This window comes from Amblyomma mixtum, chromosome 2, assembly GCF_055824585.1.
Source record: "Amblyomma mixtum isolate Tamu chromosome 2, ASM5582458v1, whole genome shotgun sequence".
NCBI classification, from domain to species: domain Eukaryota; kingdom Metazoa; phylum Arthropoda; class Arachnida; order Ixodida; family Ixodidae; genus Amblyomma; species Amblyomma mixtum.
In genome coordinates, this window is record NC_143013.1 from 33206591 (window position 1) to 33229129 (window position 22539).

General features: G+C 48.8%; 1 protein-coding gene across 1 annotated transcript in view; it reads left to right on the forward strand.

The window, feature by feature from the left end:
* The first annotated feature begins 16555 nt into the window (after positions 1 to 16555).
* Positions 16556 to 22539, forward strand: part of LOC149358912 (sodium-dependent nutrient amino acid transporter 1-like) — a 35928-nt gene continuing 29944 nt past the window's right edge. The window contains exon 1 of the mRNA XM_089571099.1: positions 16556 to 16651. The gene's annotated coding sequence lies outside the window, so the exon portion shown is untranslated. The remainder of the gene's footprint in view (positions 16652 to 22539) is intronic.

The following is a 22539-nucleotide window of genomic DNA, read 5'->3' on the forward strand; positions in this document are numbered from 1 at the left end:
GCCCTGACTGAAGCCAATTGGCAGGGACTGAGTTACTGGATAGCGACAGATTCTCAGGCTGCAGCGAGGGCATACAGAGATGGAACGATCGGCCGAAAAGCCGCAAGGATCCTCTTCGAACAAAAACACAGACATGGACCAAACAACACAAACATTCAACGCACCATCATTTGGGTCCCTGAAACTGGGGTTGAGGGAAATCTCACGGTAGACACCGTTGTCCGAGGGTTCACGAACCAGAGGGCGGGTTTGCCGGTCGAACCTTTCAGCATGCCAGAATCTTACGGGGAGGCAATGAAGGCGTTGTTGGGAGCGCGCAAGAAGTACTCGGCTCCGGCAGATATCCTCAACAGAGAGCAGGCCACCACGCTCAAGACTACAAACAGACACCTACCCAAGCAGAGCCATGTCTCATAAAATGTGGCTGTTGTGTCCCCTTATTGCTTTTGTGTGTGTGTTACCCCTGCAGTGCTCCGTCCTAACGACCACTTGCCCCTCGTCGCACGCTGTCGCCAGATGCCCCCCATGGTGCGCCCCCGCATCCTCCTCCTAACGACCACTTGCCCCTCGTCGCACGCTGTCGCCAGATGCCCCCCATGGTGCGCCCCCGCATCCTCCTCCTGTTTTGGGAAGCCACTCCCTCCCGTGGACGCTTCTCCGCTCCCTCCTTTCTTCGGGCGGCCAGTTCGGCTCCTGCCTCGGTCGACGCTGGTCGCACCCTCATCAGCTTTAAATAAACGAAGTCTTAAAGTACCGTGTGCGTCTTTCGCTGCATTCAACACAGCGACCGGACACGACAGTGGCAGAACAGATACGCGAAAGAGAGCGTGTGGTGTGGGGGCTACGCCACAACGTACCACGCCACCTGGGTCTGTGAAAAAAGCCCTTTACTACCAAAGATAAATAGCCCTAGTCTAGAGCAGTGCGAGGCCCTTCTGACTGACTCCGACCCGAGCACACAGCTTATGCTGGTGACGACGGCCAAGGCAGCGGCGGAGGCCAGCGGGATCCTGGAATAGGGAAGACCGATCACTGATGCTCCACATCTATCTATCCCCACCCCCTACTCCCTAACCCTTCCTTTTGCAGCAATAAATGTTTTTACTACTACTACTGAAGGGGGGAATGAAATGACCTTTAAGCGCAGCAGGACGCAGCAGGACGTACGCACCGTGCACAATGGCATCCTTTAGCGGGCCGAGCACCAAATTTTCCGCGAAGAAGGGAGTGATGTGGCCGGTGCAGCAGCATCCCACCGCTGCCAGCAGTTGATGTGCTTGGGGATCGGGACCGTGAACTTCACCGCGTTAGGACGAAGCAGTAGACTACGAAGGGAAGCCTTCGGGAGGAATAGCAAGCTTGAAGGTTTATTTTACATTATTTACAAGTAACAAGGGGACCAAAAGTCAGAAGGGTCAGGGAAGAAGCTCTGTGACACATCACAGATTGTTGCTTAAATACAGTTCACATTCCCCAGGCCCCCAGCTAGGGGATCCGAACTCTGGTTGAACGTCCAGTGGGCCCTGAGTCTCTTCTTAGGCTCCGCCCCCGCCACGTGACCGCGCACACCTCACAGACACGCACACTGGCAAGCAGGAACTTGGCGTCTCTCAGTCGCGAACTGTTTGGTTTGCTGCGGGCCGACCGGGCCCAAAGGTCGTTAGCTGCTGTGTGGCGATCCTGATCGTGGGAGACGCGAGTGCTGACGGCTCACACCGGTGACCTCTTCAGGTCGGTGGAAGGGACAAATCAGCCGTGGCCACCCCCGCTTTGTCGGCTGCTCAGGGCGCACGCGGGCAATGGGTTGGCGCCGCCGCCTCTCGCTGTCCCCTCTGCTAGTCCCCAGGAGCGCAGTTCGGCACCAGAGCCGCATTCAGCATCGCCGGCGAAGAGGATTAGAGCCTTTGTTCACGCCGACGCCGTCGCCAGAAGCCGTCCCCAGGCCATCGTTTCCTTGCGTCTTCTCTTAAAAACAGCGCCTTTGATCAGCGTAGCCCGATGGCGCCAGCCCGGCTCGCCGTTCTCCGCTGGCTGGGCCCCCGATCACAACAGTGGTGCCACTGTCAACTCTATGCAGGCCGCGCTCGAGGAGAGATAAAGTTCTCCGCAAGCTTTGAGCGGGGCTAGTGGTTAGAGCTTTTCGGATTTTATTTTTTTCTTAAAAATGCAGTGACGTTTATTTCGGCGTTTATTTAAAAACAGAATTTTAGAATTTTTTCGAACAGTATTGCTTTCTATGGATCAGTTACCTTTTTTTATTTCGGCGATACAATGCGGCATCCCTGCACGGTCGAAGGTCAGTTAGTTTTTCTTGGCCTTTTTGTTACAGCTATGCTAATAGAAGGAAATATCTCCAGTAAAGATGTGACAAAGCAGATTCTAAATGACAGCACTTTCAGCCAGAGATACAAGCGGAAATATAGTTATAAAAATAGGGCTGCAGTGCTATCGTTTAATTATTGTACTGGGCTTACTGAGATGGCGGTACATCACGTTGTCGGCGTTCTGGCTTCAGCGATGTAACTGCCGGTGAACTGTCCCCGTAGCCAGAACAGACTTTCTCGTTGCGCTTATTCATAGTGGCGCGTGAGCGGCACTAAACGCAGCGAAGCATCATACTTAACTAGCTGCCGTATGAAGATGATTACAGTGAACAAAACGCGATATACTCTAAGACTACGCTTGGAGTGGAGATGCAGCCTCCCGGTCTGTAGATGCGTGTTGGATATTTTGCTCTTGGGACTGAGTGTAACTCGTGCTCTATAGCCACTAAGCTGTTCTGGCTAAAACGGAATTTCAAAAAAAATGGATTCGGAGCACTTTTATTGCTCTTTTTTTCCGTTCAAAAAGAAAAAAAGCAACCCCAAGTTTTTTTTTTTTAATGCGATGTTGATCAATTGCCTCAGGGCATGAAATGATATGTAATGTTAGATAGTTGTAGCGAGGTTTGACTAATGTCTTACCACATAATGCCAGTCTCTTATTTCGAGTCGTGCTTCTGTAATGCTTCGTTTTGCAACGTTATAGCTGTCAGCGAACTCTGGGCTTCTCCCCTAGAACTGTCAAGGCAACGCCACCGGTTCAGTCCGCCCGTTGTCGTTCGTCATTGACTAAAACGCGGCACTAGTCTACAGATGTGATAGTCCAGCACCAAGCATTATATTTGCCTGGTCAAACTGCATTCGCCCACGTTTTTGCTTTTCTTAGCCGCTCGTCCCGAAAGGCTGAAAAAAGAATTCGCAGGGACCTCTAATAACATGATTTGTTCGCAATGCAATGGCGTTAGAATATTTACATAGAATTTTGTGTCATTCGTGTATGGTGGTGTTTGCGAACTTCTTCTGCACGTCTGTCTGCACACAACCACACATCAATTCGGGTCATCTAGCAGGCGGTTAGAAGTTCTTCGCAGGTGTCACGGTGGCGACACGGACATGAAGTTGTCACTTCCGGTCCGGTGACGATGTCACCCACACTTCGCGCACTTTTACGCGGGAAGCTCCCAGACACCCTTAGAGCGTGTGGGGGTAGCGGTCTCGGACTCGAAGGAGATGCCCTCGACTCAGCGTGGCAAGCTCAGCGGAGACCAGCTACCAAGTGACAAGAGGTTTTTGGGCGTTTGGTGCCCAGCTTTCGCCGGTCGCAAGCCAGAGAATGGGTCGGAGCCAAATGTTCACAAACAAAACAAAGTTTATGCAGCAAAGAGACGATACAGAGGATTACACAATCACTAGTACAAGCACATACAAAGTGATTAACAACCAATGCAACTCGGGCAAAGTTAAACTCGAGAGAGAGACTACAGTACAAAGACAATATTGCACCTAAAGTGCACTAACACAAGAGAGAGGTAAACAAACAAAACACAATTTGTTCACCGGGCACTGCGGCAGTCCGACGACCAGAGTTCCACGACGATGCCGTCCCGCAGACTGGCGACCGTTGCCTCGTTGGTCCGATGCTGGCCGAGTGGTGTTTTCCCGGGAGTCGAACGGGCGCGCTTCGATGAAGCTTAAACGGCGGTCCGGACAAACGTTGGTCCGGACTGACTGGTAGCGGTCAACGCCTTCTTTTATAGGCTCGCTTCCACGTCTGTTTGTTCTACGCGTCAGAGTAGGCGCGCACATACAAGCAGCATTGGCAGTGCTGTCTCCCTTCCCTCCTCTCACTGGCCGCGCGTCCCCATTGGTCAGAGGTGGGGGGGGGGGGGGGGTCGCATCTCGAATTTTCGAGCGTGTTCTGGAATGGCGCCGTCGCCGACGTCCGAGTGCAGAGGAGGGGGACATGTCTTAGCGCACGCAAGGCTTCCCCCTCTTCCCCCGGTTAGCAGTAGAAACGACTCGCACGTTCTAGAGAAATCGGCGTGGATTACTCATGCCCTCCGCGCACGCCGCGTCGGTGAGCGGTGGTGGAGGGGAGAGAGAGCACAAGACACAGGCTAGGCGCCCAGCGGGGGTTTCCCTCTCCCCCTTTCGGCTAGCGCCGGCGAGACGCGTCCGCGCGGTGCTGTTTTTGCTTCTTTGTTTCCAAAATTGCGCCGAATTTTGTGACAGACGACACTTCCGGTCCGGTGACGTCGCTTCCCTCCAGCTTATGGGCGTATTTATGGCGAAGAAATTTCCGATGGGGCTTCTAATGCTACTGCATAAAAAAAAAACAAGAAACAAAAAATTAGCCGACGCTGAGGCTGCGATCGAATATCACGCGTTAACGCATCTAAGATAGGTCGGTGGTTCGAATCTCTGCCTCGAGCTGGACTAACTTAACTATAGTAGGATACAACTTAAAAAAAAACAGCAGTTGCTAACACTCGGTCGTGGTCTGCGGCGTCTTATATTACTACACTGGCCAATCGCAACAATAAATGAAATCACCTTTTTAATGTTTGACTATATCAAACAATCCACGTATCAAAATTCTAGAGCTGATAATTTTTTTTTCTTGTGATAAGCTCCCCGCTTAGGTAACAAGAAACGTTTAAGCCGCGGACTACTTTTCCGTCGTGGATGAATTCTGTGCGCGGAGGCTGAATGTGGGCGGAGCTTCACTGCAGACTTCAGTTGTATCCGACTATAGTAAGTTCATGCTGCACGAAACGCGAAATCATATGCCACCACCTCGAACACTCTGCGACAAACGGCTGAGCCGCAGTTCTCATATGAAGATTCGTAAAGACTTAGAACGGGGAGGCAACATATGTCACGGTTAGAGTCCCTGCCGCGAGCTAGCTTCTAACCGAACTAGTAAGTGCATGCTGCAAGACACGCTGAATCATATGACACCATCCGGTATATACTGCAGCAAACAGTAGGTAACGCATAACGCCGAGACCCGACACGCGAGAAGTAGTGCTTAACGCTCTAAAAACATTGCAAGGTTCCCGCAGTTTGAGCTAGAAAGTGGGACAACCGCTTAGACGCGAAGGGCTGATTGAGCACTGCGTATTGTTTGATTACTTTAATGGAAGAGCGCTAGCTATGTGTGCCCATATCAGTAACCGGATAGGCGAGTAAGAGAGGCAAAATCACGAAGCACTTAGCCCTTAGCTGCAACAAGGAGCTGTATCTCTATATCAAGGAGCGTCACTGACACCTAGCCTTTAAGCACGTGTGACCTCTATTCCTGTAGCTTCGAGTGTACGTCTAGCTCAGATAACAGCTATGAATAACGTGTATGCGATAGCGCGAATCTGTAGGTGGACGGCTCTCTGCGATTGAGTTCCGTGTTGATACGCTGCATTTCTATTTGGTCAAACAAAGTCGCCTACGCTGTTGTGAAAGAGCACGGACCTGCAATTCCAGCAATTACCCATGGACTCTTTCTGCTCGCACCCGGGTAGAGTTGGTGCTCAATAAGACAAATTAACCACTTCACCGTCAACTGGCGAGTCACGGGGACTGGTTCCAAGAAAACTCGCCACGAATTTCACCAGAACCCAGCCAAGAGAGCCCAACCTAGACCAGCCCTTCCAACAAGCAGCGCACGTTGTGATGAAGAATGTGGGGTGCGGAGTCACACCCAACTTCCTTAAGCCGTGGTTTCGAGGAACCGTGCTTCTTGGACAGCGTGCCTATGACACTCCTGAAGCTAGACTGTTCCAGGAACCGACCAGGAAATTCCTAGCAAAGGAAGCTTCCCAACTTTTGCATGGCAGTTGTGTCATCGACTCTGTCCAAGGGCCGCACCCAGCAGACTTGCTTCTTGCCGGGAACCGGAGGCGAAGCCCTATTTCAGGGCGCTGGTCCGCCTCATCGAGTCTCTATAGAGTTCTTCTCTGCGGCGCTTCCCTCATCATCTCTGTACATCCGTGCATTTGCTTCACCATGTAAATAGAATGTCTTGTTGCCCCCCAAAGTCTCCCTGAGTCCCGTTATCCTCGTACCTCCTCCCGGCCTGACCACGCTACCTCGATCCCAACAACGCTTTCCCGTCGTGCAGATGGGGCACTGACAGACTCTCAAAATCAAGGTGGTGAAGAAACGGTGAATAAAGAGCCGATTCACACCGAAAAATAGAAATGATCCATACAGAAAGTAAAATTTCCCTAGATTACAACAAAAATTCCTTTTCTGCTAAACGACGTTTAAATTCTCTAGATCTAGGGGAAAATACCTAGGGTTGGCAGCACTGCTCGGGAACCTCTTCCAGCTGGAAGAAATTTCAGCGCACTATAGCGCAGTTGTATTAAACTAGAATACGATACTCTCGCACCGGGAACTGTTCGCGCACACGCTCAAACCGCGCCATCTTTCGCCGGGCTTCCAAAACGATACGCAGTGCCTTTGCGCCATGCACAACTAGCGCGCTCTGTAAACTCTGAGAATTCGTAAACATCTGTCATCCTCCTACAATTACAATAAGTCATCAGGGCACCACTGCGTTGTCTGCAGATGCAGTAACAGCCAGAGGAAAAACAGCAACTGGTTATGGTCGGTTGGTTTATTGGGGTTTAACGTCCCGAAGCAACTCAGGCTATGAGGGACGCCGTAGTGAAGGGCTCCGGAAATTTCGACCACCTGGGGTTCTTTAACGTGCACTGACATCGCACAGTACACGGGCCTCTAGAATTTCGCCTTCATCGGAATTCGGCCGCCGTGGCCGGGATCGAACCCGCGTATTTCGGGTCAGCAGCTGAGCGCCGTAACCACTGAGCCACCGCGGCGGGTGCAACTGGTTATGGATCGCTGCGTGCGATGTGAGCGACGAGTCGAGAGCTCTGCCGGTGCGGAGTGTTCAGCCTGCATCATTCTTCCATCGGGCGTTAAAGATATCTGCCTGGGTCAAATACAGATTGCTGCCGGGTATAGAAGCAATTACGAGGCAAGTTCGAAAGCAGGAGTAAATACCGTGTTTGAAGCCATCAATATAATTCTGCGTGTCCAAGTCGGATAAAACTTGTCTGCAGTGAAGCTCCGCCCACATTCAGGGCCTATGCAGGGAATGTTGCTGGGCTAGTTAGTTTCTATCAGACATCATGGAATCACAGCGCTTGCAGATGAGGATACACACACAGGTTTTTTCCTATTCCCGGTACAGCGACTGAGCACAACGAGGCCTTCTGAGACACAGCGATAGCGTTCCGACATAGGGGCTGACTTTGATACTTGCCTGACTTGCAGGGTCAGTGAATCCGGGGCGGGAAGGATCGGTTCCGTAGCAAACGCGGCGCCACGTCCGAGCAAGCACTGGACATGCTTAAGTGGGGCAGTCCTTGGCATCTCCTACAAGACGAACCTGGTAGTTGGTTGACGTGGGCTGTTTGGCACGAGTGTGCGGGGGTGTCGAAGTGTCTGCTGCCACAGGAACTCGGTGGTGCTGTTGGTTATGCGCGAGAGCTCACGCCATTTAAGTGATGCGGCCGCTGCCGGGGAAATGAGCACAAACAGTCGTAGATGTTGTCGGTGAAGGCGAGCTTGGTGCTGTCATTCCGACCGCAGTATCTTGCACGTACAGTGGTGAGCAGCCTTGTCTAGAGCGCTCGGGCGGTGCACTTTCTTGCAAACAAATCCAGATTTTGTGGCAGCCTCTAGGGTCCAGCTGCAACGCTTACACGGAAGTAGCGCCAGGTAGCGTCGTAAACAAAGCAGGCACAAAAACTTTGCCCTGTAATGAGGGGCTGCTCTCTAATTTCGGTTTTTGTTACCAAGTGCGCACTGCTCAAGCGCTCTAGACAAGGCTGCTCACCACTGTACGGGGTCCGTGGCCAGCCGAGGGAAGAAGCCCACCGAACAGGTCCCGAATTTCAAGCGACAGAGTCTAGCGTCATTTGAAGGTTATCGCGCGAGCGTCGACTGAGAACAGTAACAGCGCCATGACCCAGAATCCTCTGTCGTGGTGAGCGAGGTATCTGGCCAGCTTCCCTCACTCTCTTTGCCGCTCCTCAAGCAGATGACACTCCCTTCTGAGCAAGTAGCTTTTCGTTTATTTTTGTATTTTTTTTGCTTTATCCAACAGTCGGTGATGGTATTACGCGCGACGTATTCTTCTGTATTATCTGGAACTGGAAGCTACGAAGCTGCATCTGGCTTGTGTAACAGCAGTTATATACCCTTCTGCAAAAATCTTTTGCGAACTTTCATTGCTGGATAAAAACATCATGACGAGGGGATGTGGCGATGGTATATTTTTTTACAACTAAATGAAGCAGTGCCAGGGATCAGCTTTACCAGATCTTTCGCACCTTTGTTATCGTCCGCGAAGATAAGAGGTAACCAAGTCCGCGCTTGATTGCAAAACAAAGGGAAAACTTAGAATAACGAGAAAAGGGGGTGATTTCGTCGCGGGGGTGATGGTTGTATCATGAAACGGTGAACGAGGGAAAGAAGAATGTGAAATTGTGATTTTCATTATTCCAAAACCGGCCGCTAGGCGCCTGGAACGCTAGGCCGGTGGACACTCGCGCGATAACCTTCAAATCGCGCTAGACTCCTGAGGCGGATGCATACCGCCAAAGATCTTGCCTTGCACGTTGCTGTTGCGATGAGGAGCACAATGCGCACGGGTCGACAGAAAACACTGAGAAGGTGCCCGTTGTAGTAGGAATCAACTTATGCAGGGTATGTTGCGGGGCTAGTTGGCATTTGTCAGACATCATGGAATCACAGCGCTTGCAGTCGAGGACATAGAGGGGACACACAACTGCTCTGAACTGTGAACTTTATTTTGGACGTGTTTTGACCCGTGCCTTATTTTTAACGGAAGGACTTGACACGCAAGCGTACCTACAACGCAGATATGAAGAGGACATTCTGTAGAAGCCACTCTTGATAAGACATTCACGGAGTGCTCAACCCCACCAAAAAGAATAAAAAGCAGCACGAAAACAATCGCAAGAAATATTGGCTAAGGATGGGTGAACAAATGCGAACGACTAGCACAGCAAACACGGCTATAAACGAGACATAAAAACAAGTGAAAAGGTGGCGAAAATTCATGAAGCGGTAAAAAATACAGAAAAAATAAATGTGGGCCAACAATTAACACAGTCAAAAATTCAATGAGGTGATAAAAGCAGGTAAAAAGACGCCATGCGTGAGGCAACAATTAAGAGCCAAAAATTCTATAAGGCTCTAGAAGCAGGTAAGAGGAGCAGCGCAGTTGTGTGTGTCTGCAAGCGCTGTGGTCCCATGATCCAGGACCGCCGCACAGAATTCATCCACGACAAAATGTAGTCCGCTGTTAAAACTTTTCTTCATACCTAAACAAAAAGCCAATCACAAGAAAAAAAAAAATTATAAGCTCTAGAATTTTGATACCTGGCTTGTTTAATAAAGTGAAACATTAAAAACCTGATTTTGTTTACTGTTTTGATTGGCTAGCGGAATAATGCAGGACGCCGCGAATGTACAAGAACTGGTGGGCACGTTGGTGAGACGTGATTTGTAATGCAACAGCGCAACGGCATGAAAACAAATGAAGAGAAGGGACGGGACGTAGCATTGGTAACACTGGGCCTCCGAGGATGATGGTCCAGTGTTGCCAACTGCTATTAAGTTGTATCCTACCGTAGCATTCAGTGACCGTGTTATGGGAATGTACAGGTATGGTCGGAGCATTTGGCGATTTGGCGAGGGGTGACTGTGTGTGTCGACTACACAAGGGAAAGTGCAGCCCGCAGCTTCAGCTTTGGTTTTCTGTGTTTACACTTTAGCGGCTTCGATCTATCGAGTCGCGCTGAAATAGCGCGGTGGCTATAGCATCACGACCGATAGAAGCTAATGAATTGGACGAGTGGGGCGATGCACCTAAATTCAGTTTGGTCATTGTAACCGCTTCGCTTGCACTTGTAGCTCGAGTGCTAAGTGCTACATAAGTAGGTAACGTTTCGTTCGGATTCCCCGAATTATCGTAAACCGCGAGTTTCGTAATATCGCGGCTACGCAAGATCGTAACTCGCGACTCGCAACAATAGCCAGCCTCTAAGGGTTTGAGATAGTGGCTTTAAAAAACAATATCAGACCTGCTATCTGTACAGGCACTCCCGCATTATCGTGCAAAGTGAAGGCATGCAGATGAACAGTCTGTAACAATGCCGCTGCATTACTGAACCCTGTCTGATTGTTTCGCGGAATTCTAATACGCGGTTCGAGGGAATAGCGTGTGAAGTCCTTGCACTAACCGCAGGAATTTGCCCCGGTGGCGTACAAGGGGCCTCAGAAGTCATTGTCAGTGGACTCAGTATCCTCGCTGAAAATCACAGGGTAATTAAATTCGATCACTGCAAAATGCGTCTTTAATTACGGCGCGATGAAGCGTTTTTAAAATGCCGTTTGGCCGCTGCTCCGATATGCACCCCATGTCGTGTCGCCTCGTGTGGAAAGTTATGCTTCTCCCATCGTTCAATAGATGGCGTCATAGCGCTTTCAAAAAGGTTGCACCGAAATTTTGTTCTGTGTTCTGGCCTATAGTACTTGTCCTCGTACGTCGTCCGCCAGCGTTGCTGTTCTCAGAATGACTTTGACACCAATTTTTGTAAATATGTTGGAAGAGTTCGTTACTACAATAACAGCATAGTTCCGCGAGAATGAGCAAAAATTATTCACATTTTTAGATTATGGCACGTGACGAAGTCCAGCTTTCTTGGACATCACTTTTGTATGCGAGGCAACTATGAAATATTGTAAGATACTGCTTTGAGCATATTGAAGGAAATGGTCCAGCCTTCCGATGCGTATTTAAAGCTTGCTTTTCAAGTTTGACCCATGTTCGCACCCAGTAGGTAAGGCTGCTATAGAGAAGCAATGGGATGCGTTTTTGACAATTAATTGTGAGGTAGCAGTGAAATATTGTAAGATACTGTTATGAACATATTGTTGATAATGGCCCAATCTTCCGAAGCGCAGCAAAATCTTCTTTTTAAAGTCTGCTCTGCGCTCGCACCGAGCAGTTAAGACTGGCCCAGGAAACCAAAAGGGTGAGTTTTTGACAGTAAATAGCTGAAAACTATAAGAGTCCCGAGGATGTATCTGCGGATATATTGATTGTTAAGGTGCATCTTACGATATACAAAAAATGCGTTAATAAACAACTTCCCGTTGAAAAAAAAAAAAAATGCCCTTGTCCAGAAGTTCTGGTTATGAAGCCAAAAATTCAGAGTGAAAATTTTATTTTTGCTGTTTATGGTCCAGGTGTGCTCCCAAAGATCTGTTCTCCTTCCTTTTTCTTTCCGAACGAGTGAAGAAATATTCGCGTAAAAAGGCCGACTGCTTCTCATGGTGCAAAAACAAACTACAAGCCAAATTACAGCAGGCCGGACCTAACCTAAGGTATCAGTACAAAGAAGCGGCAAGTAATACTATTTTGCAGGTGCCATAAAAAAAAAAACGAACGCAGATTGCAGCCTCGCGGAGGTTCTGGCAATATGCGTGCAGGAATTCGCGAACGCTCACGCATGAGCACAGCGCTAAGACATATAAGCCTCTGTGTCGAAGCATCAAGCGAACTTCGCGCAGAGTTATTGCATTCCGAAGGTTTGTTTATTTCGAGGAGCACGTCGGCTGATGTCAGCACATATTCTAGCGCTCGCCTCTCTCCCGACTCAAGGACGCCGTAACTTTGAGCTTCGAAGAGGCGACCATCGGCGCTGATTCTGACGCCACTACGGTATTGAACGCCAGACATCACATCTACGTATATGTTCGAAATAGTGAGCCGAGCTTCACAAAAACTAGACGCTTGTAATTATGAAACTAAGAGAGTAAGGGACAGGGACAACTACTTTTGCTTGTATATCAGCACACGTTCAATAGAAAGCCACCAAATACCAGTTACGTACAACAAGAGCGGTAAATGAACTACAGACATGACGCATTATTTAGATTAACCAAAGAAACGAAGTCCTATTTCACCTAGCAAACCTGACTATCACAGGTACAAAATGACATTCAGTGCAGTAAAAAAAAAAAATAGAGACATTCAATGTGGTGAAACGTCTCTTTAATGCATTATGCATGTCTTTGAGCCCAGCTTAAAGTATAACCTGGATAAATATTACACACTGTGATGCTTAACAACCTAAGTGAGGTACGGAAACAACATAAGTGGCTGCGTGCTGAGATTACTTTGTGAAGATATTGATAGGCGTTTGTTACCGTCCACCCTATTCTAACCGGCCATTGCATTTCCAATGGAATTCATCATCATCAGCCTGACTACGCCCACTGCAGGGCAAAGACCTCTCCCATATCTCTACGAACATTTATCTTTTCAGAGCTTTTAGTTTCGCGAAATATAAAAAAAACGTCCAAGGGGGTCTAAATTAATCCGCAGTCCTGCACTACGGCGTCCCTCGTAGCGCATGTGTTGCTTCTGGATGTTACTCTCCGCAATTTACACTTTCCCGTTTTAGTTTCTCCAAAACCGATTGGCCTTTTTTGCGTCCTAATGCAGCACGTCGGCCGGCATTACTATCCAATTAAACTTCTGTTTTAGCCTATCGCAGCTTAGAATTCATACGACAAATAGAAACAGCATCCTAGACTTAATGCTAACCATCACCTCTGAATCAATTGGACAAATTTTGCCTCGATGGTTTTAGTGACCGTACTGGTTGAGTTTCCCTCTCGATCTGGTAGAGCTAAATTGGGTTGATGGTGAATGTTGATGGATGCTTGACGTCTTGCAGATTTGATATTGCTCAGTCACGTAGCTAGGCGACACTTCTGGAGAGGTTAACTTTTACTAACGATTAATAAAAGAAAGAAAGATACAAGCAAGGAGAAAACTTATTTACATCTGACTGACTCGCACTTTTACGTGACAAAACCAGCCCTTGGTTCCGCCGAAACAGCTGGTTTTAAACCCTAGGTGCCCGCCCTCGGCGGGGACAGTAACCAATCAGGCAACACCACAAACATCCACCCAATAAATCATTGGGGAAAGGAAAACATCACCAATCAACCAGCATTGTACAAATATGCGCATTTTCCACCATGGAGATTTCAGCGGATTCTCGTTTTCTCCCGCTAGCTTCGCAAACTTTCTCGCTTTTCCACGGTGCTGGTTGTTTCAACGTCCGGTTGACCCAGGTTCAAGGAAAGTCACCTCAAGGCCCATTTGTTCAGTATTGTCACTTAAACTGTCTTCATTCCTGCAGCTAGCGTGGCAATATCCTGTTGCCCGCGCCTGAAGCTATCAACGCACGTCGCGTGGACATGGGACAGAAGCCACGCAATGAGCCGCCGCGGTGGCTCAGCTGTTATGGTGCTCGGCTGCTGACCCAAAAGACGCGGGTTCGATCCCGGCCGCGGCGGCTAGAATTTCTTTGGAGGAGAAATTCTAGAGGCCCGTGTACTGTGCGATGTCAGTGCACGTTAAAGAACCTCAGGTGGTCGAAATTTCCGGAGCCCTCCACTACGGCGTCTCTCATAGCCTTAGTCGCTTTGGGACGTTAAACCCCATAAACCAAACCAAGCCACGCAATGTGACGCGGGTCCGCCTCGTCACAAGGACGAGCACAACAGGGATGCGACCTGACATATTCATTCCCGGAGCGGTTTGACCGTTGCCGTTTTCCCAGAATCCTCCGCTATCCTGCCCACCCTTATCCCGCTGGGTAGCGACTCGCGAGTGTGACTCACCCCCTTCTCTGCAGTTGCGTAGAGGGCAGAAGTAAAAACCTAATGGGCATTCCTCTCTCGCGAATCCGGATGCGGCAAACAATGTACAGCACCGCGAACTTCACTGTACTGTATATAATTTGATGAACTAGTAATATATTCAGGCGCTACTACGAAAAAAAAAATGACAGGGGACACTTAAACTTCGCCCAGGTTGTGATGACGTCACAAGGTCACGTGACCTAGGTGGCCCATCTGCCTCCTGGGTTGCTCTTTCTGGGACCACCTGCCAGAGCCATGCCGTGATTTTTCGCTCACTACGCCCACACCGGATTTTCTGATGAACAGGGCCTTTAACGCTATCGCGTTAAATGATACGTTAATATAACAAAGCTACCTAAGATGCCATTAATTTAAAACTAAAATCCTTTTCTATGACAATTTCCCCCCGCCTTTTTGCCTTCGCTCAGTCAACGGAAACTGGCTGGTTTCTTTCAAGCACAAGATGTTCGAGCTAGTAGATAGTTTATCCAATTGGTGTCGTCTGCTAACGACCGAAGCATTCTATGGCTCAACAAGTCATGGTGGTGAAACAAAAACAAAACATCTTTGCAGAATTGACAAACGTCCGCCCAATCTTCCATGGCGGAAGTACAAAGGGTGTTTGGAACGTCGGACAAGATCGAAACAATTTTGAGCTGATTCGGACAAAAGCTCAGCGCCTTCTTTCCCGGCCAAGGACAGCAGCTCTTCGCACCAAGAGTTATATCTGCGACGTGAGCATATGACAGTTTACCGCAGGCCTGGATCAACTTAGGTTAGGTATTAAATCAGGGCGTTCACGACAAACGGTCAACAACAACTAGTAACTGCGTGAGTTTCTGACAGTTTACCGCAGTTAGGATAGGGTTACGAGGTTAGGTAAGATAAATTAGGTCTGAAATACAGGCGTTAGCAATCAGCGGTGACTTTATGGAAATTTACCGTAGGTATGAGCATACGGTCAACTTATGTTTAATTCGGTTGTTATATATATATGCGCTAACAATTAACGGTTCTCTTAAGAAACTACAAAGCTTCGGTATAGTAAACCTTTGTCCGGGTCAGTTCAAAATTGGTTAGCTTTTTGCCCGGTGAGCTATCCGGGATTCAGAACGCTTAAAAGACTTCTGCGCAGCTACGCTCTTTGCGAAAACATAGGCATTTTGCGGATGATTGTCTTGCCCTTTTGAAATATAACCCGAAAAGATCTTCGCAAACAGTTTACACCGATCGCGGTAATCCTCATTTCTTTTTACACACTAATATGAGCAATCCTTTAACCGATGAAGAGCGCACCCGATTCAATCAATACTTTTCGTCAGCCTTCGTTGGGGAATTTCATTCGAAGCTGCCGTCACCGCGGGAGCTAAAAACTCATGGCTCTGTAATGATATGCAGTCATTGTCAGTGCGCACGCTGGGCCAGATATGCAAGTTCTTTTTCCGCCAATGACACCGACGGCGCACTGAAACAAGTTTTATCTGTTTTGTTCTTCTATCAAAAAAAGCTTCCATCATCTCCCTGGTCGCTTTTTTCTTGTATTTTCTAATCACACCCGCGTCTGGAAAGTTGGGGGTACAGTGTTTGCAATGCCTACCATGGGCAGTAAGATGACCTTTTACGGCAGTTTTTTGCACATCGCTGTGAAAAAAATTGGGTATCTACCAGTTTGCCCGATGTAATCTTTTCCGTAAGATAGCGGCATACGGCAAACAACCCCTTCAGCACGAGGTACAAAGCATACAAGGCACTTTATGGTGTAACTAGGGGGTAGCTGCTCTTCAAAATTTACCCTCGCGTCCAACCTACCGATCTTCATGGGTGCAGAAAAACAACTTTTAGACAGATTTTACTGGCAACCTTTTTCGGGCTGTTATTAACACCTCTTATCGTTTTCCATCTGGTGAACGGAACCACTATCTGTTCGCTTCTTCCTTAGCATGCTACAGGCCACTGCCGACAACTGCGGTCGGTAACCTGGGGCTGAAAGGCTCGATACCTGGTCATTAAAACTCTATCTGCTAACCTATGTCAAAAGCGGCCACAGGGAACCGGTTGACGAGAGCATACGAGCAGCAAGGGTTTGTCACCTTGGAAGAACAACCGCGAAGAATTGGTATGCGCATTCACGTATTCTCGTGTGTTTCGACGCTGCGGTTCTACACGGAACGCTGAACGACCTAGCGGTCGACGCTCCCGTGATGTGACTAAAGTACTGGAGAGATGTACGTGGTTTCACACACTGAACGCGCTCCACGGGCAACCTGCGCCACCGTTAAACGCTCAGAACCCCAACGTCCGGGGCGGACAGATTGCCTACGAGAGTGGCAACTCTTCCGGAAGTGAGCGCAGTCGCTACGTTATGCGCCGGCGTTGGTTTTTCCAGCTCCGCTGCCGACGACGTCACTGGATCCTATTGTACGGTGACCTACAAACGTCGCGGGGTCTCTTTGCGAAGCAATCGTGGCTACTAGGGCGGCCGGGTTCGTCATACACACGGCGACCTACCACGGGCCCGGGTCACCAGAGGTCGCCACGCGTATAAAGTCTGTGTGAGTACGCGCTTTTTGTTATGGCTGGCTTCCGGCAAATGGGAAGGGACGAAAGTAAATGCGGTTTACCGATAAGCAGGTCAACCTCGGCGACTCATAAAACCGGCAGGTATACGCAAAACCAGTCTATCCGGTAGATCACCTTGTGCTCTACGTTTCAGTGCGATACTTAATACACTATGAGAGCCACTAAATGTGTTTTTATACTCTTCTTGGGTTCTGGGGTTCATTCAGAAATCGGCGAAAACAACGAGGACTGCCGTTCGGTCAGTGAACTTTTGGCGTTGAAAACAGAGTGTACAAAGGGCGAATATTTTTGAATTCAGATCGACCGACACGACTGATTCTTCGCCCACAGGATGACCCACACGACTATCTTGAAGCCTGGCGTACAGCCTCAGCCCGGTTGATATTAGTGATAACAGGCTTCGATTGCTAACTCGGTAGGCTTGGACGCTAAGTGCTCACTGAAATGATACGTGTTTTCCCTCTATTAAAGGGACTATGAAACAAATTAATTTAGATTACGTAAAGATAGGCAATCCATCACTCGTAACCCCAGCGAAAGAATTTTCGAGCTAGCATGAATAACAACGAAGTTATAGACGATTAAAAATCACGCTCCTCCTCTCCCCTCTCAACTCATACACGCGGAGCACCAAGAAAAAATAAAGAAAACAGCTCCGGGACTGGGCTCCGCCCATGAATACGTCATTCGCTGACGTTCGGTTTACGACTTCCGGTTGTCGCGCTCCCGAGGAGCAGCGTGCGTCGGCAGCGTCTCTCCGGTCTCGGCGCTTTCTTAGCTCCCGAACTCCCGGCAGAAAGAGGCGGCATAGGTAAATTGAAAACATATGCGTGAAGGCAATGCCCTGGCCCGCGCTTGCCCGAGGGGGTCGCGCGGCGCCTCGAGCAGACGATTTTCACTGCTACCGGAAGTGTGCCCGTGACGTCGTAGCTGCCGCGGCTTGAGCGAATGACAGCGTGTGGTGGCCTACCGACGTCATGGGACTAGTGACGTCTGTTTTCCCGGTTTTGGTTTCAAAATCGCTCCCTACGAAGACACCAAACGGCCCGCGAATTTTAAAAAACGCGATTTTTAAAAAGCCATAGTAAATTGCCGGCTCAGTTCCGAAGACTCATACTTGGTGTCAGTGCTTCTGAGCATAACTTTTACAAGCGGCTTTTAATTCTTTTCATGGTCCCTTTAAAGGGCAACTCCGGCGATTTTTCGATGTGCATCGATTGAAATGAAATTTTAAGTCTGTATTCTTTATGATAGTCTGATGCCTCATGTAAAATTTCGTATCTGAAACCGGCATAGTTTTTCCGCAAGCGAATTTTGAAAACAAGCGAGCGGCACCCACTGATCGAGAAACTTCTACAGGCCACCCTGTTCTGTGACGTCACTGGCGGGGCGGCGTGTCAAGCTGGTTGGGCGCGCGCTGGCGCTGGCAGTGCAGGGGAAAACTGAAAATTGGTTTTGAGGAAACTAAATGACGCAGTAATGGACACCCGAACCGCGACGTAAGGGAGGAGTGAAAGAAGAAAGGAAGAAAGAGGTCCGTAGTGGAGCTCTCTGGAATTATTTCGACCACCTGTGCAATTTCGCGCCATCTCATTGTGCCTGATGTGATGTGTACGCCAGAGTGATGGGTCACGGCAACTTCTGTTGTGCTGTGGGGTGCACAAATTCTTGATCTGTGACAACGGGCGTGATCTAGCGTAAGGTTTCCTAGCGATAAGAACCTTCGCGACAAGTTGGTGAGAGCTGTCCGCCCTGTAAACTGGTCTCCGAGGAAGCATTCCCGCTTGTGCTCGGAACATTTCGCGCCAGATTGCTATGAAGACAGCGTGTACTTCAAACAGAGCTCTGGACTCGCTAAGGCTTCGTTCAACTGGCGCTTGAAGGCATATTCTGTGCCAACGTTATTCTAGTACAACCGTCTTCCGCAGCGGCCAGCTGAACGAAGCGCGGCCGTCAAGAAGAAGCGGTATGTTGGATTATAGAACTGTAGCTGGCGTGAACTCACTTCCAAAAGCTCGCCGTCTAGACAAAGCTTCGCAGAGAGGACTGTTGGTGATGCGTGCCCGTGTAAGGACGTTGTGCACCGCGGCAACGTTCCGGCCGCAGATTCTTTCATTATGCTGGGCCGGCCGGTACTGGCCACACGAACAGCTGTCGACGGGAGCATCTCATTAACTTTTGTTCTGACGACTGCTGCACAAATGCATGCACGAGAAATGACTCAAGTAATCACTCCTCCGAGTTCAGACCATCTCCGTGCTGCAGGTTACGCGGCCTGTGGTGTGACTCGGCTGGCTCGCGCGGCGGTGGATCATACCTGAAAGGCGACTCGTCCAGTCCAAAATCGTCGAATGAGTCGTCGTCTAAAGACTCGCTGGTCTCGGAAAAGCTGTCCTCCGCGCTTTCAGTCATCTCGCCAGCGCGGCTCAGAGTAGTTGTGATATTTTCGGGGACTTCACAGCGCGGCGAACCCGCTCGTGACGTCACAGTGAATACCGCACGAAGGCACCTCCCTGGTTTCGTTTTGCGGTTTCGAGTTTTGTTTTTTTTGCTGTTTAAAAATTATTTTACGGTTGCTTTTGAAAAACTTGTATCGTACACATTACAGGAGGTTCTTAGGAACGCAAAAGAGCCATTAACTTAAAGTGGTTGAAAAATCGCCGGAGTTGCCCTTTAAGGAGCAATTATGCCGACAGGGGTCTTCAAATGAATGTTCCTGTTGCCCATCAGGAGCAATGTGTCCATACATCGAATGGCCTGCACGAACAGTTTGAAGTCACGCTATCAGCCACGGCTTTCCCCTCAAGCTCATGATTGTATACACATTAGTTTTTCATTGCGGCTCGTTTCTTACGCTGTTGTAGCTGGTGCGGATAACGAAAGTTTCTATCTTTATAGAAGCTCGGCAAATACGTGTAATGAAAACAAGCCGAGTGAGGTGGAAGAGTGACGTTGACGCTGTCTTCAGGTATTGAACAAACGAGGTACTGTATCAGAGGTTGACTGCGGGAGCAGGATGACAGTGTCACACGAAGGCACGTTTCAGCACATTACAACCCGTGCGTTCACCTTTGCTAGAAAAAATACGCCATACCTGGAAAGCAGACGTACTATTGCCTAACGCTGGAAATAGCAGAGGCAGAAAATTCATCTGTTTTGTGTCGGTGGTACCGGGGTCACAACCTTCAATGTCGCTAGCCGACAAAGACTGAAGTGTTTGCAATTTGCATTGTATCAGCGGCTCTCTGCACGATTGCCACGATGCGTATTTTGGATACACTTTTCCAGATAAATGTCGGCGAGAGTCAGCGCTTTGTGTTTACTGTGCCTTTTTGCGATATGAGCCGTGTTTTTGAGCCGCCTGTATAGTATTATAAAGGCAGCGTCAGCCAGACGGTAGTTCAGCATCACATGCAGGACCACTATGACCATAGAGTTTTTTACTATTACCTAAAGGGAAAGCTGGCGCGCCGTCTATGGAAGTTTGCGTGGAGCCCCCTCAAGACCACTTCAGCCACCATGGGCGCTTAAAGCATCATGGGGCGGTGAGCTACCGACTGCAGAACTACAATGTTTGGCCAAAAAATAATGCAAAAATAAACGCCGTTCGATAATAAAGAATGCTCTAACATTCAATATCCTGTCTAATAATTGCAACAAATGAGCAGAAAAGCATGTAAATGCACAGTTTGCCCAAAAAAGAGAGGGCTAGCTTTCCTATTGGCCAAGTATTGAACACTACAAAAACTAATTTTTCGTACTTAACAGGCGCACTTTTAAAATGAAATATGTTTAGAAAAAAGTTGTTGTTTAAACACTTTACAACTTTTTTAATAGTATTTCGAAGAAAAAAAAGACTTTTTGGCGTCGTATGCTGTTGTGGTTTCGCTACTACGGCTTTTGCACATTGCGTTCGCGCCAAAGTCGTCTGCGCAAACACGAACAGCGTTTTCGGATAGAAACATCTCAGTAGTGACACTCGAAGTTCCCGAAAAAATACGACGGTCCCGCACCAAGTAGCTCACCGCCCCATGATGCTTTGAGCGTCCATGGTGGCTGAAGGGGAGCGCTGCCAGCTTTCCTTCTAGGTAATAGTAAGAAACTCTCGGGCCATTTTTTGCAGCTACACTGGCTACACTAGTGTAGCCAATGTATCATAATTTTATGATACACTTGCAACACCAGTGTAGGTAAAAAAAAAAAAAGACCTATCTGTGGGTGCGTTCCAATTCTCTAGACGTCCGACAAGACGTCTAGTGTTACGTCTAGGAAGCCGTCTACATGTCTACATATTGGAACGTGTCTACTTCACGCGCCGCCTTGCGGCACATAAACTGAACTAACATTTGGGAATAGTTGCACTCCTATGTTCTTAAAAATTCTTAATAAAACAAGTTAAAAACGCGCTGCTAGTAGTTTGCTAGTTTTTATTTTATTTTTTATTTTCTGCAATAATTGTGCGTTCATCGCTACCGCTTCAGCAGACGATCTCACCTGCATAGCAGACGATATCACCCGCACGATTTCCTCTCGCGCGATTCACAATATAATCGTAGGTCCATAAAGACTGCTTTATCGGCCGCCAGTTCCTACAAAAATCAACTTAACGGAATGACTGACACTTGAAAGATGGTGCGTCTCGGGGCTCCAGTGCCCGCCAAGAGCACGGCTCACTCAGCTCCGACTGCGCCAACTGCTCCGCCATCTTTAGACAGGAAGTTAGCTTGCATCGATGTGGACTTCGGAGAAGCAGTCTTCTTGGACGGCTTCGTGAAAAATGGAACGCGTCTCAAAATGGCGGCTGTCCGGCAAGACGTCTAAGTAGACGTCTACTTGGGAGTATTGGAACGCACCCTATGACTATAACAACCCAGCAGACGACGCTGCAACTGGCAAGCGCTCTGCACGCATGCGCATACACTCATCCGTTTCTCCACTGCGGTCCTGCATGGGGCGCTGACCGAGTGTGGCAGACGCTGCCATGATATTATCCCAAACAATTGGAGAGCTGGGCATGAAAGAAAGCACAGTTGACGACTTCCTGAAATGAGACTGTGTCTGCGTTGATCGATGCGTGAGGCATTTAAATATAAATCGATAAGAACACGCAAGCGTTAAACGTGCAGAGACGACCCGCGTCGCCAATGAACAGGCGATTTGATCGCAATATCGGGCACACAGTGGAAAGAAGCAAACATTTGTCAGAGGAAGGAAAGTTTCTGCATCCGGCGTGTATTTACTCCCTTGAGTAAGCAGAAGCTAGCTTCCGCTGATAAGGTACCCTCAGCGTGCCGGTCTGTCTAAATGTTCGACGTACATTCCTTCATAGCGTTTTATTAAAACAAAAACAAAACGCTTCCTCCGATATCATCCCGTTCAACAGCAAAGAACACAGGAGCAAACTTCATGATGACAACAGGAGAGGAACTGCGGTATGCACCATCACAAAGCGCAACGACAAAGCGAACATAAAGCAAAGAAAACTGGGCCAAATCGCGCATTCGTTCTTTCTGGCGCGACAAGCGAGAGGAAAGAGAGAAGGAGAGAGAAAGCAGGATGAGAAAGGAACGAAACACGTGGCGAAAGCTGGAACGGTGCAGGACAGCTTCTTACGCCGCCGGCGCTGACGCTACCAGTAGCATTGGTAGCCGGCGGCGACAACGGCCCAGCAGCGGCGGGCGACTGCACTGAGTGGAAGAGCGGCCTACATTAACCTGCGTTGACTGGAGAGAAGGCCCGGCGATCCAGACAGCCGCGTCTGCGAGAGAAAGCTCAGGGCGACGGCAAAACGATGCAGAGGGTAGAATTAAACAAAAGAAAAAATAACTCTTCCCATTGTTTGCGGGCAAGAACTTTGTCG